This window comes from Pinus tabuliformis, chromosome 8, assembly GCF_031772625.1.
Source record: "Pinus tabuliformis cultivar Carrire ecotype Pingquan chromosome 8, CPIR1, whole genome shotgun sequence".
In the NCBI taxonomy this organism is placed as follows: domain Eukaryota; kingdom Viridiplantae; phylum Streptophyta; class Pinopsida; order Pinales; family Pinaceae; genus Pinus; species Pinus tabuliformis.
Genome location: NC_142294.1, coordinates 50,930,658 through 50,946,320, shown reverse-complemented (window position 1 = coordinate 50,946,320; position 15,663 = coordinate 50,930,658). Strand labels below are relative to the sequence as shown.

At 38.4% G+C, this 15,663-nt stretch overlaps 1 pseudogene across 1 annotated transcript; it reads right to left on the bottom strand.

Moving 5' to 3' along the window:
* Window positions 1-1,193: 1,193 nt before the first annotated feature.
* On the bottom strand, window positions 1,194-5,797 carry LOC149234093 (phenylcoumaran benzylic ether reductase IRL1-like; annotated as a pseudogene). The gene is made up of 6 exons (XR_016268206.1): window positions 5,530-5,797; window positions 3,536-3,607; window positions 2,415-2,477; window positions 2,076-2,312; window positions 1,726-1,930; window positions 1,194-1,474 (listed from the first exon to the last, which is right to left on the bottom strand). The product of XR_016268206.1 is annotated as a phenylcoumaran benzylic ether reductase IRL1-like (transcript).
* Window positions 5,798-15,663: the final 9,866 nt, after the last annotated feature.

The window sequence follows — 15,663 nt, the reverse complement described above, 5'->3', positions numbered from 1 at the left end:
AATCTTTGTTCTTCAATTCAAAGAAATCTGGAAAAATCTTTGTTCTTCAATTCAAAGAAATCTTTCAACAAACCCTGAATTTATTCACAAATTTTGAAAAAAAAAAATACCCGACCTTCCAAGATGATCTCTCTTCGACGGGTAATGTTCACGCAGTGCAGCCTCTGATGCAATGGTAACACACAGGTGGCCAGCAATAGGTATGCAGCCTGGTCCACGCTTCTCCTCGTCGGCACGCAGGTTTTGGACAACGGAACCATGCAGCCACTGGACAGGTTTTGGAAAGCATGAGGGCTCCGGCTAATGGAATCACTCAACGATTTTGCTACGCACTGAATGGGCAACAACGATGATGGCCTCCTCAGTCCACGCAGAGAACAACACGCAGAGGGTAGAGGGTTTGGTCTGGAAGCGTAGAACACTCCACGGGCTCCTCCTCAGTCCACGCAGAGAATAGCACGCAGAGGGCGGAGGGCTTGGTCTGGCAGCATAGAACACTCCACGATTTTTCTACGCACTGAATGGGCAACAACGGTGATGGCCTCCTCAGTACACGCAGAGAACATCACGCAAAGGGCAAATGGTTTGGTTTGGCAGCGTAGAACACTCCACGAGCTGCTCCTCAGTCCACGTAGAGAACAACACGTAGAGGGCAGAGGGTTTGGTCTAGCAGCATAGAACACTCCACGGGCTCTAGCTCCTCACGGTTTGCAAGCCAGCAACAGGCGCAACAGTGGTGCCCTCCTTGACAGCCTTCAAAAAATTTAATTGCAGGATTTTACGCAGCCTTTTTTTTTCCTTTCACACGCATTCGCCTCCAAAACTCAACTCAATTGCTCTGATACCATTTGTAGTTAATGGAGGTTACAAAACAAGAAAGAAATGAAACTGACAACAACCATACAAGTAATAACTCAGGATTTATGTGGTAAAACCCTGACAGAGTGTCAAGGAAACATCCACGGGGCAAGGGATTGGAATTTCTATTCAATCAATGAAATGATTCTCCGTTACAATAGTTTGGGCATTCATCAGTTTTATATGAGCCTCCTTAGTTACATAACTGCGGATTCGGTATAAAACTGTCTTGTCAATAACTAAAACAATTTATCCAAATTTACATTTACATTAATTTGTTGTCAAATTACCAACGGATTGAATAGTGGCTATCCACAAAACACGAAACTACAAAACAGAAGGAATCAGTGACCTGAGAATTATTATTTTGGTAACTCCCAAAAGTTTCATCCAAAATGGATAAAGGCATCCAATCCCTTTGATGTTCTTCCAAGCACCTCCTACGATCTACTTTATACATACTGATTGAGGAATTCTTCAACAGTAGTGTATTTCAAATCTGGGTAGAGCTGACTGGCCTCTATACCATCAGGTCCAATTTCAAAATTTGTTTGATCCCCTTTTACAAAAATACAGTGCTCAAGTGCCATGCCAACGTTATCTGGGAATGGTGTTTCTGCATCACCCACCACAACATTTTATGAGACAAGTTATTTTCTCATTCTATAGTCTAAAGAGATTAAACAAGCATAGAAATACCCATCCCACATTTCAGTTACCAAAAGCAACTGCACCCAATAGACAAAAAGCAAGAACATATATGTGTAAAATTATTTTAAAAGATATTTGTACTTAAATGGCATGGGAGGAGGAAAATGAAATTTGCACAGATGTCAGGAGAAAATGAAAAATATTCCAAATCCTAACCTGTAATTTTTTTCAAGATCTCTTCCTCTGGTAGATAGAACTTCTCCACATTCTTGCTAATCTTTTTCTCCCATAGAGCTACAAGTTCGTTGATAGAATAAATGTTGGCAGGAAGCCTAAAATATAGGGTCTTGTTCAAAGTTCTGGGGTCATCCACCGCCTTGATTGTGAATGTTCCAATATCTTCCTCCTTCACAAAAACAGCGTGTATTCATTGTGGGGTAGATTAACAACCACTCAAAGACTACACGATAGAATTCAAGACATAGCAATTTTTGAACAGAGAATGCATTGTAGACCATGCTAATCATAAAAGGAAAATTATAAGTAGGCAGCAAGTTGTAAATACCTTTGGCATTTCCATCTCCAAATATTACAACTTTATTTCTTGGAGGGGCAGTAATGTCTAGATGCCCAAAACCTGGAAAAAAGTACCTAGCAAAGCAATTGTTTGAGACATATTTGTAAGGGATGCCTTTTGCCTCAATTGCCCTACGAATTTTTGCTTTGTTTTCATACATGGTCTTTATAGGCTCTACTGCATGGGCTTTATCAACGTCGCTTCCAAACTTAGACGGCAAAAACCTCTGTAAATATCATCACCAATAGTTGTGAAAAAACATTCTGAAATGATGGATCAGATCTACTTACAACCCATACAGCCAAACCTCATCAATAGCACTATATACCTTGATGGTTCCAACCTCTGTAATGGCCTTGATAATGTTCAGCTGATCCATCATCTGCGGTCCCTTTTGTCGGCTGGATAAATCGTTCTTGCGAACAAGACCGATCTCCCTAGTATCAATAGATATCTAGCGACAAGTAGAACAAGCAAATCTACCTTTCTCTAAATATTGCGATTTATAAATAAAAACCAAGAGGTGTTTTAAACCCTACCTTAAGTCCAACGCTAGTTTGTGGCAGTCACGCTTCGACCATTCGAATGAGTTTCCTTTTAAGAACCTACAAACACAAACAAGCACACATCAAATAACACCTGCATAGCCAATATAATAAATCATATTCATCATGGTGATCAAGGAATCCATGAAATAAACCATAAAACACAGCTTATTGAGAAAAATAAACTTGATTGTATTAACTTTGAAAATAAGAAGAACTTTACAACCTTTGGTGCCTTGATGTTGTACAAGCTCCTCCCAGGGTCCAAGCAAGAATCTCCTCTACTTTGACAAGCCTCACACTCTTCCCAATGAGATCAAAAAAGGTATGTAATCTCTCCTCTCAAGCTCAATTAGGAAGACTAAATTCCAACAGCATTTACCCTCAAAAATATTCAGCTTTCAACCTCCTTAGTAACCAGCCCAATGCCTCATTTTATAGTGCAGAGGAAGGAAGTTACAGGTCCACCTATGAAGGGATAGAGTCCTCCTTCAAAGGGATAAGCTCCTCACATCAAGGGGTTAGCTCCTTTAGGTATGGGATGCATGCACCTTAAAGGAGCGAACTTGCCACCTCAAGATTCCCTCTAGAAGCTTCCAGAAATAACCCAAAGTGAGTTTTTAAGAATGTACTTGCGCCTTTTTGACTTTTACAGGGGTCCGCACCCATTACACAGAAACAGAGTGGGTAGGTCCGCAGGGGACATGACCAGTAGGTGCGGGACTGCAAGTAATGCTAAGAGAAAGTGCGGAACCAGAGTTTTAAAGATTTTTAAGGGCTTTCTCTCATTTTCAAGGCTTGACATGAAGAGCTGAGGTTTAAGACTTGCAAAGGAGGAAAGTATGAGTGGTGATAGACTCACACTGATCGCAGAATGTCATGGTGACAATATTTTGTGCAACACCTTTGCTGCCGAAATAACTACATCGACTTTCTTGATTGCTTCCACAAGACTTGCATGGTCCTCTAGAGATCCCTGCACATAGGTGATCGTATATCAGGTCAAGCAATTGAGCATATCCTAAAAGATGAGGTCAAAGATGAATAACACCTACTTCTACAATGCCCTGTCTAAAACAACATATTGCCTTGAACGTGGAATGGCCTAACACATTTCTTTTCAAATGATTAGTCACAAAAATTTATAACAGAATTCCTACATTATCGAATCCCAATATGGAAAAAATAATTGTAGACCCTAGTCCCCTCTATAGAAAAAAAATTAGAGCACATTTAGCTGTTGATTTGCACAATCCATCATAAAATAGGGTAAAATATGGATACCAACAAGAAGCATGACAGAACTGTCATAACCAGTAAAAGGGTACAGGCTACACCACAAAGGGGATCCTATGTAACTAACGGTGTGTAGTCCTTTCTGGTAACCACTATTCAGAATGATCTACATTGGATCATTATATTATTTGTCATTGATCTTGATGTATTTAGTGCAGAAAAATTGGATGAATCGGTTCACAGGACCTTTTTTACCGATAGGTCCCAGTTTGTCAAATTGAGGTTTAAAACCTTCCAGAGGCAGTTTGAGGCATTTAATGAAGATTTTAGGGTTCCAAAAACTCTCATTGCATGAAACCTGTTCTACACTCATATACCTTTCCATTTCTTAAGAATGACCTCAATCAAAGTCCATATGCAAAGTTGTGCCACCTACAAATCGACCTTCCTAATTTGTCCACTATGATTCAAGATGATGCTACATCAACCTCATTACTCATGGAAAAGGGGCTAGCCATATGACCATGATGAAGGAGACTCGAGAAGAGTCAAGTTGTAACTCATGCTGTGGGTTGATTGGGTCAAACTTAGCCCCTGGTTAAGGGTCAAAACATGTTAAGGATTTGATTCTATTTTAGTGCATTTTGTTCCATAGTAGAGCAGAGTAACTAAGAGTGGATAGAGAGAGAACAACAGGGTTTATATTCTGTAGCAACCTACAAGCAATAGGTCTCACTCTTTTGTACTTTTGCACCATTTTCCATTTAGAGAAAGAAAGAGTAGAGCAGCCTCACCTTCCACTTGGATTTTCTCGGGAAAGAGTTTCCCAGAACATATCTTGTGTTATTGTGGTTTTGTGAGTGATTGTTCCATTTGCTCTTTATTTCCACATTTTATATATTGCATGCATAAGAAAGAAACAATAATTTAATCAATCTAGAAGGTCCAAGGAAAATTAACCCTCATAATAAATATTTTTAAATTTAAGCAAATCTTTATCAGATTTGTTGTGATAAACTGTCCAGTAGAATACCTGCAGCAGTTTACGAATCACGAAGTATCAGAAACTTCAGCCAGAGTATCAATCTGTACCAACTAATGAAGTTGGTAAGCTGGTTCTGGCGAGGATGGGTTGGATCTAGTGTGTGGGGGAGTTTGTCACCTTGTTTGAGAAATGATCCATTTTCATACCCTAAAGAATAAAGAATCAATTTACAGTGATCATGGTTATCGGTTCTGAAAACCCATTTCAATATGGAATGCCGAAAGAAGCATATTTACTCCTATAAACCAGTACAAATATAGTATATACCGATTAATACTCCTGACCCAGTTCACATAATGGGGAACCATGCACAGAAAAATGCGCGTAGACAAATAGTTCATACTGATTACTTACCACAAGCCATAGCATCATGCGAGAAGAAAGAAATCAATTATAGGATCTGCCAATCAGGGTTCAAGCTTCCCTACCAATTGCAAGGAATCAGCAAATGGGCATACCCGCAAGAAACGAAAAGTGCAGAACAAACCTATGCAGATTGATTTTCAGTATAGCCCCTTACAGCAACTGAGAAAAGCAGTCTTCCCATAAAGAAATAAACACTACAGATTTTTCGCATGCTGATGAGTTTTGATCTGAAAGTCGGGCAGAGAACTTACACGGAGTATATTAGCTCCCGATTCCTTAACGATTCCAGAAGCCGAGCCTTTTCAGGATTGGAAATAGTAGACTCTCTAACAAGAAGGAATGTGGGATGGCCGAGAGCAAGGCTGGCTCTGGATATGTAACTACCAATGTAGCCTGTTCCTCCAATTATCAGAATTCTGCTGCTGTTTGCCATAATATCGAAGTCTGACAGAGCGTCTCCTTTCAACTGATTTGGGAATTCCAAGGAATTGTTTAGCTGCTCACCTTTGACTTCTTATTACGCCGAAGGCGTTATTTTAGGGGACGACTCACCACCGACCTTCGTCGTCGGTCAAAAGCCACTTACGATCTGACAAGTGTTTATTTTTGGCTGGAGATAACCAGCGATATATTGGGTATTTAATGCCTTCAGAGCAGCACGCCACTTAGCCCGATAACACGGGAGCGGGCAAATATTATTTAATGCCAAATTTGCCTGCCGTGTTATCGCGTTAAGTGGCGTGCTACTCTGAGAGCATTAAATACCCAATATATGACTGGTTAGCTCTTTCCTTTATTTTTAATCCTATTACAAAATGCCACGCATTATATTTTTTTTAAACCCCTGCATCATACAAAATGCCACGCATTATATTTTTTTTAAACCCCTGCATCATCCGAGACGAGTGTTGATCACTCCGCGCAGAGGGGAAGGGCTCCATTAATGAGAATCTTAAGCGTAAGTGCGGAAGCTCCTGCATCATCCGAGACATCATCCGAGACGGAACACTCCGCGCAGAGGGGAAGGGCTCCATTAATGAGAATCTAAAGCGTAATTGCTGAAGCGCCTGCATCATCCGAGACATCATCCGAGACGGAACACTCCGCGCAGAGGGGAAGGGCTCCATTAATGAGAATCTTAAGCGTGCGCCTGCATCATCCGAGACGAGTGTTGATCACTGCGCGCAGAGGGGAAGGGCTCCATTAATGAGAATCTTAAGCGCAAGGAAGGTTTTCTATAAGTCTACTTTCCTGTTATGAATTTTGACCAAAAAGTTTGCAATAAGCCTTGAATAACTTGTTCAAACAATCATTTTAAACGGATTAAGAATATCCTCATGAACCAAACAATCTATGACGTAGTGCCATTCTGTTTCAACCACTCCTTTAGATAAACTCTTTAATTATTGGTCCCAATGACAGCAATTTCTGCCATGACCCATAGTATGAGCCTCATGAATAACTTGTTCAAACAATCATTTTAAACGGATTAAGAATATCCTCATGAACCAAACAATCTATGACGTAGTGCCATTCTGTTTCAACCACTCCTTTAGATAAACTCTTTAATTATTGGTCCCAATGACAGCAATTTCTGCCATGACCCATAGTATGAGCCTCGACCACAGCGGGTACTCCTCCCTGCTTACAGCTCCGCAAGATGGCATCCCGTGGCCATGCCCACTCTCACCGCGAGCAGCTGGATTATCAACCCGTGCCCGTCGCCCACATCAGAAGCCATAGCAAGGACTACCCTGCAATTGCCCCTGCCTCCAAACAATGAAATCTTCAGGGAGTGACAAATTTCAAGAAGCTTGGCTAATCTTCTTATACATACACAAGCCTGCAAACAAATAAAATGTGAAGAAATGACAAATTTCAAGAAGTTTAAATATATATCTTCTTTGAATTCAAGTTTAATAAATAACATGAAGGGCATGTTCATGGAAAGTAGAAATTTGGACATAAACTGTTTATGGAAATCAGAAATCTGGAGAACTAATCATTGTTCTAATATGCCTTTAAACCAGTGAGAAGTGTTACCATACTCTGTCCCTACATTACACAGATCATTCCCCTCACATTACTGCGAATTTTAATAGATGTTTCCTTTAGGCAATTATTTCCTTACATGAGAATACTGCTACTACACTCAGAGAATCATGTTTAAACGGAGGGTTCCTTGGGCGGTTTTCGTCGTCTAATGAAAGGTGGCAACCAGTATGGAAAAACCATATGGTAAACTACTTTTAATTTTCGTCTATTCGCATCCAATATAGGCGCATGCCATCTGTAAGGCTATTTGTCATGTTTTTCTTTTGAGAATTCACCCGAATTGAGATATATTTTGTGCTCCTGGCACTCTTTTCTGCAATTGCTGGCTACGAGATCGAGCAATGTAATGTCCCATCTTTTGTGCACAGGATAGAGGAAGGACCTCCCTCCGCGGCAGCATTGGAACACACCTTCGTGTCTCTGGTGATTCTTTGATGCCTCAAGCCTATGAAATGGAATCCGGAATTAACTCTCTATAATTTTCTCCTCTCCACTGCTCTGCAGCAGCTCCTGAATGCCCACATTAAAAACTAGATTGACAATATTGCTTTACATCATTTACACCGCAGGTTTGTTGTTTTATACTTTAACAGTTTGGCTTTTAGGGAATTCAAGATTTTAAAAATTTAAGCAATTGGAATAACAAGAATACATCTTCATCATCCAATATATCACCTAAATTGTAATTTTATATTGAGTACCTTCCTGGGTTACAGGGCACCGGATCACTATCTATCCATCCAAGATCTCATAGATGATAATAAATAGATCTCATAGATGATAATAGGTTACTTTTAAAAGCTATGAATGATCTGAGTTTTATTAAAGAGTAAAAATATATTATGATATAGATAATTATTAAAATTATCTAGATCATCGCATATATTCTTATCCTTTGATAAAACTAGGATTATTTTTGGATAAAATTTAAATTATACTCATTAAAAAAATAAATTATGCAATTTGCATATTATAAAAGTTAATGAAAAATGAGAGGAATATAAAGTATTATTATAAAATTTAATAAAAAAATGGAAGAACATAATTTAATCACTTCCTCTTATATCTCTCTACATAAGTCATAATCACATATCTATGACTACTATAGGAGGGCATTGAGTTCTAAGAATATTGAAAATATTTCATTTTCTAGGCATGGGTGTTCAAAAATAAGTAACTATTTGCCCAATGAAAAATATCAAGGAATAATTAAAGTTAAATGAAGAGCCAAGCAAGGACTTTGTGTTGATTAATAAGATGGGGAGAAATTTAGGGAGAGTTTGAAGTGGTTAGTCATCTTTATAGGCTTGGAATGCCAATTGTATATAGGAAACATTTGGGTGGATCAAGTTGGAGCCTCTTAACTGTCCAAAGTGTAGTTTTGATTGCAATTCAATTGAATCAATATCGTGTAGTTGACCTCTAATTTGAGTTTGTTTATTAGGATTTATAAAAATTACATAAGTACATGCCTGAGGCATTCAATATAAGTCTATCATATAGCATGAGAATAGAAAATTCGGGCTTTATAGGAACAATTCAACCCACAATATAAAAATGATCAACAATTGGGAATATATTAATTTGAATTCTCTTTATTATTATTATTTATAAATTTATGGGATTGTTTATTCCACACATTTACCCCTTCGTGTGGTGGATTACTTCTAGATTTAGGACATGGTGTATGAAGTATCGTGATTTATGCATTTTAAGGCCCTTATACCTAGCCCACTCACCCCAAATCTATATGTCATTAATAATAGATAATAAATGGTTGTAATAATTTTTCTCTATGATTTGATTTTCTACCATCATAGATTTGACTACACTTTCTCATTATTTTATGAAATTTTATAATACATTGACAAAAAATCATACATGTAAATTTAAGTTAAAGATTGAAAAATAAGATAAATCCTTATTGAATAAGGTCAGGTTTCGTAGAAGTTTCCTTATTTTGGTCTTAAATTTAAGATTACAGTTTCCCATTTTCAACTTAATTTACATAATTGAACATTATTTGTTATGCATTGAATGGTATTGTATCCAATTCGTTTCATTTACCATGTAACATAGGAATGTATCACAATCTCAAAATTCATTTACATCTTCGACATTGAAATTTGGTTTCATTTACATGAACCTTATAGTATTTAGGGGCTTGGTTTCTGTTGTAGCATTTTTTGGTTTTGGTAAGTTAGAATCAATTAGTCAAAAAATGAAAATATTTTTCAAAAAATGTTAAGCTAGGATATGGACAAAAAGAATATTGAATAAAAAATGTTAGGAAATATTTTGATAATATGTCCATATCAAAGAAAATGTTAGAATAGATGCCCTAAAAAATGAAGGCAAAAATAAAATGTTAGGTTAGAGAGAAAAGCAAAAAGCAATAAACTCTGAAAGTGTGCAAGTCCAAGTGCCACTACTTTTACTTTATTATGCAAAATAATGGTTGTGTGCAGCTTGTCATAAATGCCACAACCATGACAACCAAATAGTTTAATCTTGACTAGTTCATGCTTTAAATTTCATGTTTATAGTTAGAGAATAAAGATCTAGCCAAACTGTTTAATCTTGGCAGATCAGTAGTTAGGTAGAGAATAATAAGGAGCTCATCAGTTTAATCTAAGCCCTTGGATGTTATAAGGTTAGAATTAGATAGTTTTCTTTTCAAAAGAAAAATGAAATAAAGGGTCTGTTAGCTTAAATGCACCTAATTAAGTGAAGAAAAAAGGTTAGGGTGAGTAAAGGGTAAGTAGAAGAAAGGTTGCAGAAGTACAAAGTTAATTGAGGCATAAGCACATTTATCATGTTTGATCATGTGTTGCAGTGTGCAGGAGCAGTTATGAAGGTGAAAAGATGTTCACAAGTTGATTTGGTTAACTTCCCCTCATTTCATTTCACCCCCCACTACATACTTATTAATTTCCTCATTATCCCATAATTTCCTAAGAAAATACCATTTTCCCTTCATTTTCACCTTTGCCCCTTGGTTTCACACATTTTCCTAGCAAATTACCCTCCAAACTCATTCTCCTATTTAAAAAACCCCTTTTCCCTAGTGTGAAACCCATTCCCCTTTGAAAAATCACTTTTCCCTTGTAATTTTCCTATTTTTCCTAGAAAACCCATAAAAACCCATAAAAAAAACCATAAAACCCCTTATCCTAAGTTTTATTCCCCCCTCCGCTTTATTTAAATTTAACTCTGCCATTTACGTTTTTCCTGACCAAAACCCTTTTTACGCATAAAACCCCTTTATCCTAAGTTTTATGTTAACTCCGCATTACTTAACAAAACCTCTGCAAATCATATTTTTCCCGATATAAGAACTTTTTTAACCCACCACCCTTGGTGTGGTTAAATAAACCTCACTGCCATTAACCTTGGTCCCACTCCATAAACCCATGCATTATGTTTTAACCCGCTTATGTTTAAACCCCGCTTATTCATTAAAATAATTACAAATCCTTTGTAATTATTCCCCGGGCCCCGCTAATCTCAGCGCCTGTTCCCTCCGTGCATCTCGACCGCGCGATAGCCATCAGATCATCCGCTCCCAGATCCAATGACCCACAACAATATCACGCACTCCCGATCTCCTAGCTTTACCTGCCCGAGAGCACGCGAGATTCGTGGTTTTGCTCGGGCCCCTTGCGGTTACGTGGCAGCTCCACGTTAACTTACGTGCCCTTGGAGAAAAACCACCCCACGGCCAAAAGCGGTGCGATGAGCCTTTGAAACTGCTCCCCACGTACGATAAAACCATTCACTGTTCACTTAACACCTCCACGTCAAATTTTAAAATTTTCCCATTTAAAACGCCAAAACCCTCACTTTCGCTCTTTTCGCCCGTTTACACAGTAAAACTTGTATAACCCTTCCTGTGCCACCCTGAGCCTCTGCAACCTATTTTGACCTTCGATTACCGTCCAAACACTGCCAGGACTCCGTCCATACACTATCCTGTTCCCTGAAGTGATTATGGCCCTCCCTGTCTGCCTGTGTTTTTCTTAAGAATTGTTGTGTTTTACAGGCGATCATATAAACCCTGTTTGTTCCAGATTCACAAGGAAATCCATTTAAAATCCTTTATTCAGAAGAAAAAGACATTTATTACAGAGCAGAAGGAAACAATGTACAAAGGTAGTAAATGACAAAACAAAGAAGAAATCCTTTACACAGAGACAGTAAATGTTAAAACAGAGGAGGTAGATAAAACATACAATTAAAAGACAAACACATGAAATATACAGAAAAATGATCAATATCCAATCTACCTGATACTGAGACATGTAAAAACTAAATGATTTACTGCTGAAATACATAATAAAAACTTGAAATGTACAGTAAAAGTAAAAAGCACAAGTAAAGGATATTGACAAGTCAACAAGGTCAAAAAGTATCAGATGGAAGTGTATCAGATGAAAGGTCATAAGTAAAAATGACATCCAATGTGAAGACCAAACAACCAAGCAGCTTAAAGGGCAAAAGATCAAAGACCAAAGCCAGCAGAACCTAAATAACAAGGACAACAAGCAGCAGTTCAATAGTTGTCTCTATCTTCTTGCATGAAGATATTTCCTTTTCCTTAAATAAATCTATTTTTGTAAAAACATTTTATGATATTTTCTTAGTTTTACTGTTGTATAAATAACTCTCCTTACAAGTTATTATGGGTTCACCATTGAACCAGGTTGACCATTGAAAGAAAGTTGCACTCTTGAAGAAAGGTTGCACCTTGATGAAGCATTTGTAAACATTTGATGTACTTAGCTTTTCTGGACCCTTAATACAAAGCAAAGGATTTTGAATTCAGTTTTACACAATTTTTGTTTCCTGTAAGTTTTTCCAGTAACACTCATTATGTTTTTCTTCATATTCTTATGTCTTACAGAGATAACTAGGTAGGAATAATTGTGTTTCAATCTATTCCTATAAGCTTCTGAAGTGATAATCTATAAAGAGAATGGATTAATGGACTGTCTATTTAATTAATTCCCTCTGAATCAATAAATCATCAGCATCTTGTTGTAAGCATAAGCATATTCTCTTGAACTTTCTGAACATCGGTCAGAGGTTTTCATACTTATGATTATTTAATTTTCTATCTGAAAATTGTGATAATCATATTATTTTTTGTTTCTTCTCACCACTATTCAAGCTTTATCACTGTGTGAAATTTTATAGCAGCCCTCTGTTTTGGTATTAATATTATTCAAAAGGTTAGGCATTATAGTGTTACATCTGTTTCATTCATTGGTCCTCCAAATTAAAAACAAAACCCCCAAAACAATTATCTTAGATGCTCTGGCTTGATAGCTGACCATTATCAACTCAGAGGTACAACATCAGTCTAGCGCCATTGCCGGGGATTCGAATTCCCTTAAGTTTTCCTGGGGTAACAATATTCATTCTATTCCTATAAGGTAATTAAAAGTCTAGAAAGGTTAAAATCTTTCACCTAGCGACTCCACTAGCCCAAACTGGCACCTTTTAAGCACACCAGATCTCATTCAGAATTTGACTTAGTTAATCCTCTGTCAGATCCTGAAAAACTTCTAAGAAAGGTCAGTTCTAAAAGGAGACATCAACCATCTTCTTCTTCCTCTTCAGCCTTGCAGTCTGAAGAGTTAGTATCATTTCATTCTTTTAGTAATATTCCATCTAATCTGATTTGCCACAAATACCTCCTAGGGTTTCTGAACTATTAGATAGGTGAGTTGATTTAGATTCTGTTAGGGCCTAAATCTGCCTTAGGCTGAAGGAAGGCAAAATTCAGGGTAACCACAAACCACGCTCAACCTCGTAGCTAGCCCTACGAGGACAGGAGAGGGCTCTCTCCGGGTCACGCTCAGTTAAAAATAAACGAATAGGGTCTGAGAATGACTTTAAAATGGATACTGATTTTAGGCTAGGTAAATAAATATGAAAAAGGAATTTTGATGAATGACTGAGTTTTCTGGGCTGTATGGGACCAAGGAACAGCAATGAGCAGAGAATTTAACTCAAAGACACAGATTACTTCGTGAGGCAAGACAGGCAGCAAGTCTAGCAATTAGATTTGAAATAATATGAAGTGGAAAGATTGTTTAAGAGGGTGAAAAGGGCATAAATACATGAATCCTTTTCAACAGAAGAAAACATAGAACGTGAAAACTTTCTCAAAGCAAAGCAGTAAACTGAATTCTACCTTTTCTTACTTAAAAGCTTTCACTGGAAATGATTTTTTAATGAACTGTGAAACATAACGAAATACATATGAAATAGAAAGAAAATACATTTTCCAAACTCACGCTACAGGAATCTCATGAACCAGAGCTGCAACCTCTCATTAATTCTCTGTCAAAATGTATAGTGAGTAACTGAGTTTCTATCCCACCGTTTCCCAGAAATTCCAACCAACCCTTTACAAATGGTTTTCCATACAATAAATAAGCTTTACTATTAGAAAATGGATCGACCCAAAGTTGGGGAGTTTTTTTAAATCATTACAAACTGGAAATGAAAAGCCAACCATTAGTGACAGGTGCAGCGTTACAAAAAAAAACAAAACTGTAGCGTAGATTTTTTGGGTGACTGCTCGCCTTCCTTTTGCCACTTGGATAGAAGCCAACCTTTAATGAAAATGTTTTTTAAACTTTGCCTTTGATGCCAGGAAAAATGTATTTTTAATGAACGGGCCCATTTGGAGAAAATTGCAAATCGAAATCTCGCGGAGTGGAAGTGATTTGGCCTTTGGGTCTCTGTGCGCCGCACCAAAATATGTATGCGTCGCGCCACTTTGGAGCGGGTTTTGAGGCACTTCTTGAAGTGAAAATTGAGACCAAGTGTGCTTGTTGGAAAGCCCTACCTGTCTACTTTCCAACCCAAGTGGAATTTCTGAATTTGGTGCCCATTTGTCCCTCCAAAACCTCAATCTCCCAGGACTGCTTCCTGTGTGTCAAAATAGGGGCAGAAAGGTCATTTTGTGAGTGTTTTTGACCTCCTGAGAACTCAAAACTTGCCCAAACTTATTGGCCATGCACTAGCAGTCATGATTTTTCATGCCAAATCCAAAAATATAAATTTTTTGCAATTTAGAGCTCCCTAGCGTAAGCGCGTGCCACGTGGCGCGACGCACAGGGAGAAAAACCCTGTTTTTGTACCAAAATTTGTCAAAATGCCAAAAATGCCCCAAATTTCTTGAAATTTGGGCTGGAGTTTCTCCATCAAGTGTCATGCTGGGCTAAAGAGGCTTCGGCCAACATCTGAAGACGATCATGCTCCCTTTGCCTCTTTTGCTTCCTATTTTCCTTCTTTAGTTTTGCCTTTAGACTCCTTATTTGTGCCTCGCAAACCTTGTTCCACACCATGTAGTGGAAAGCCATGTGTCTCAACAATGCATTGTCTTTGTCGGCCTTATTCAGCATTCTATCTAAGTGGATGTTAACTCTCTCGAGATTAGACTCTCGATCATCGTTAATCTGTTGCTCCAATGAAGCGAATTCAATCCCCCTCCCTTGGGCAGCTTGACGATTTTGCCGAATGTTTTGCAACTCCATAACCGCCTGCTGGTCCTCAAGTTGCTTGTTTCTCTGTTCCAAGTACTGTATAGTCCATTGGGCTTTATCCAAGGTGGTAGACAAGGCATCAATGTCTGCCTGCTGCTCCTGAATGATCTCTCTCAGCTCTGCACTTTGTGGTTCCCTGTCAGTATCATCACCCTCAACGAGGATGAAATCAGTCTCTCGCTCACCTGAAGGCCCCTCATCATGCATTGGCTCCTTGCCTTTGTCCTGTACCTGTGTTGCTGATGTCGGAAGCGAGGCCCCTTCCACCCCGGGTGGAGATAACACTCGCTTTGCTGCTGCGAACAAATGTCTAGCGCCCCTCTGATATGTGATGAATACCGGCACACTAGCGGTCTCATGGCGCTCATACTGATGAGAAGGACCACCTGTCTCATGCTTGACCTCTGATAATCCCTGTGAAGCTCTGAAGAGGTCACGGGAGATGAAATCATCCCAAGTAATGCCCTGTAATCCAAGCTGATGAACCACCAAAATCTTAATAAGAGAAAAATGATAAACACTGTTAAGTTGCTGCTGAGGGGTTTTGTGCTGCATAAAGGTGTTCATCCTCTCTATGTTCCGGCAAATGAAATATGGGATGTTCATCATCCGTACCCTGGTGAAATGCATGAGCAACCTGATGTGATAAGCATATAAACGAGAGAACCGTCCCTCACAGCTGAAATATTTCATGATTAACTTCATTAGTGGAGCATATTCATCTTTCAGATATCGGAATGGAAACACTCGTTTGAGCTGCCTCAAGAAACC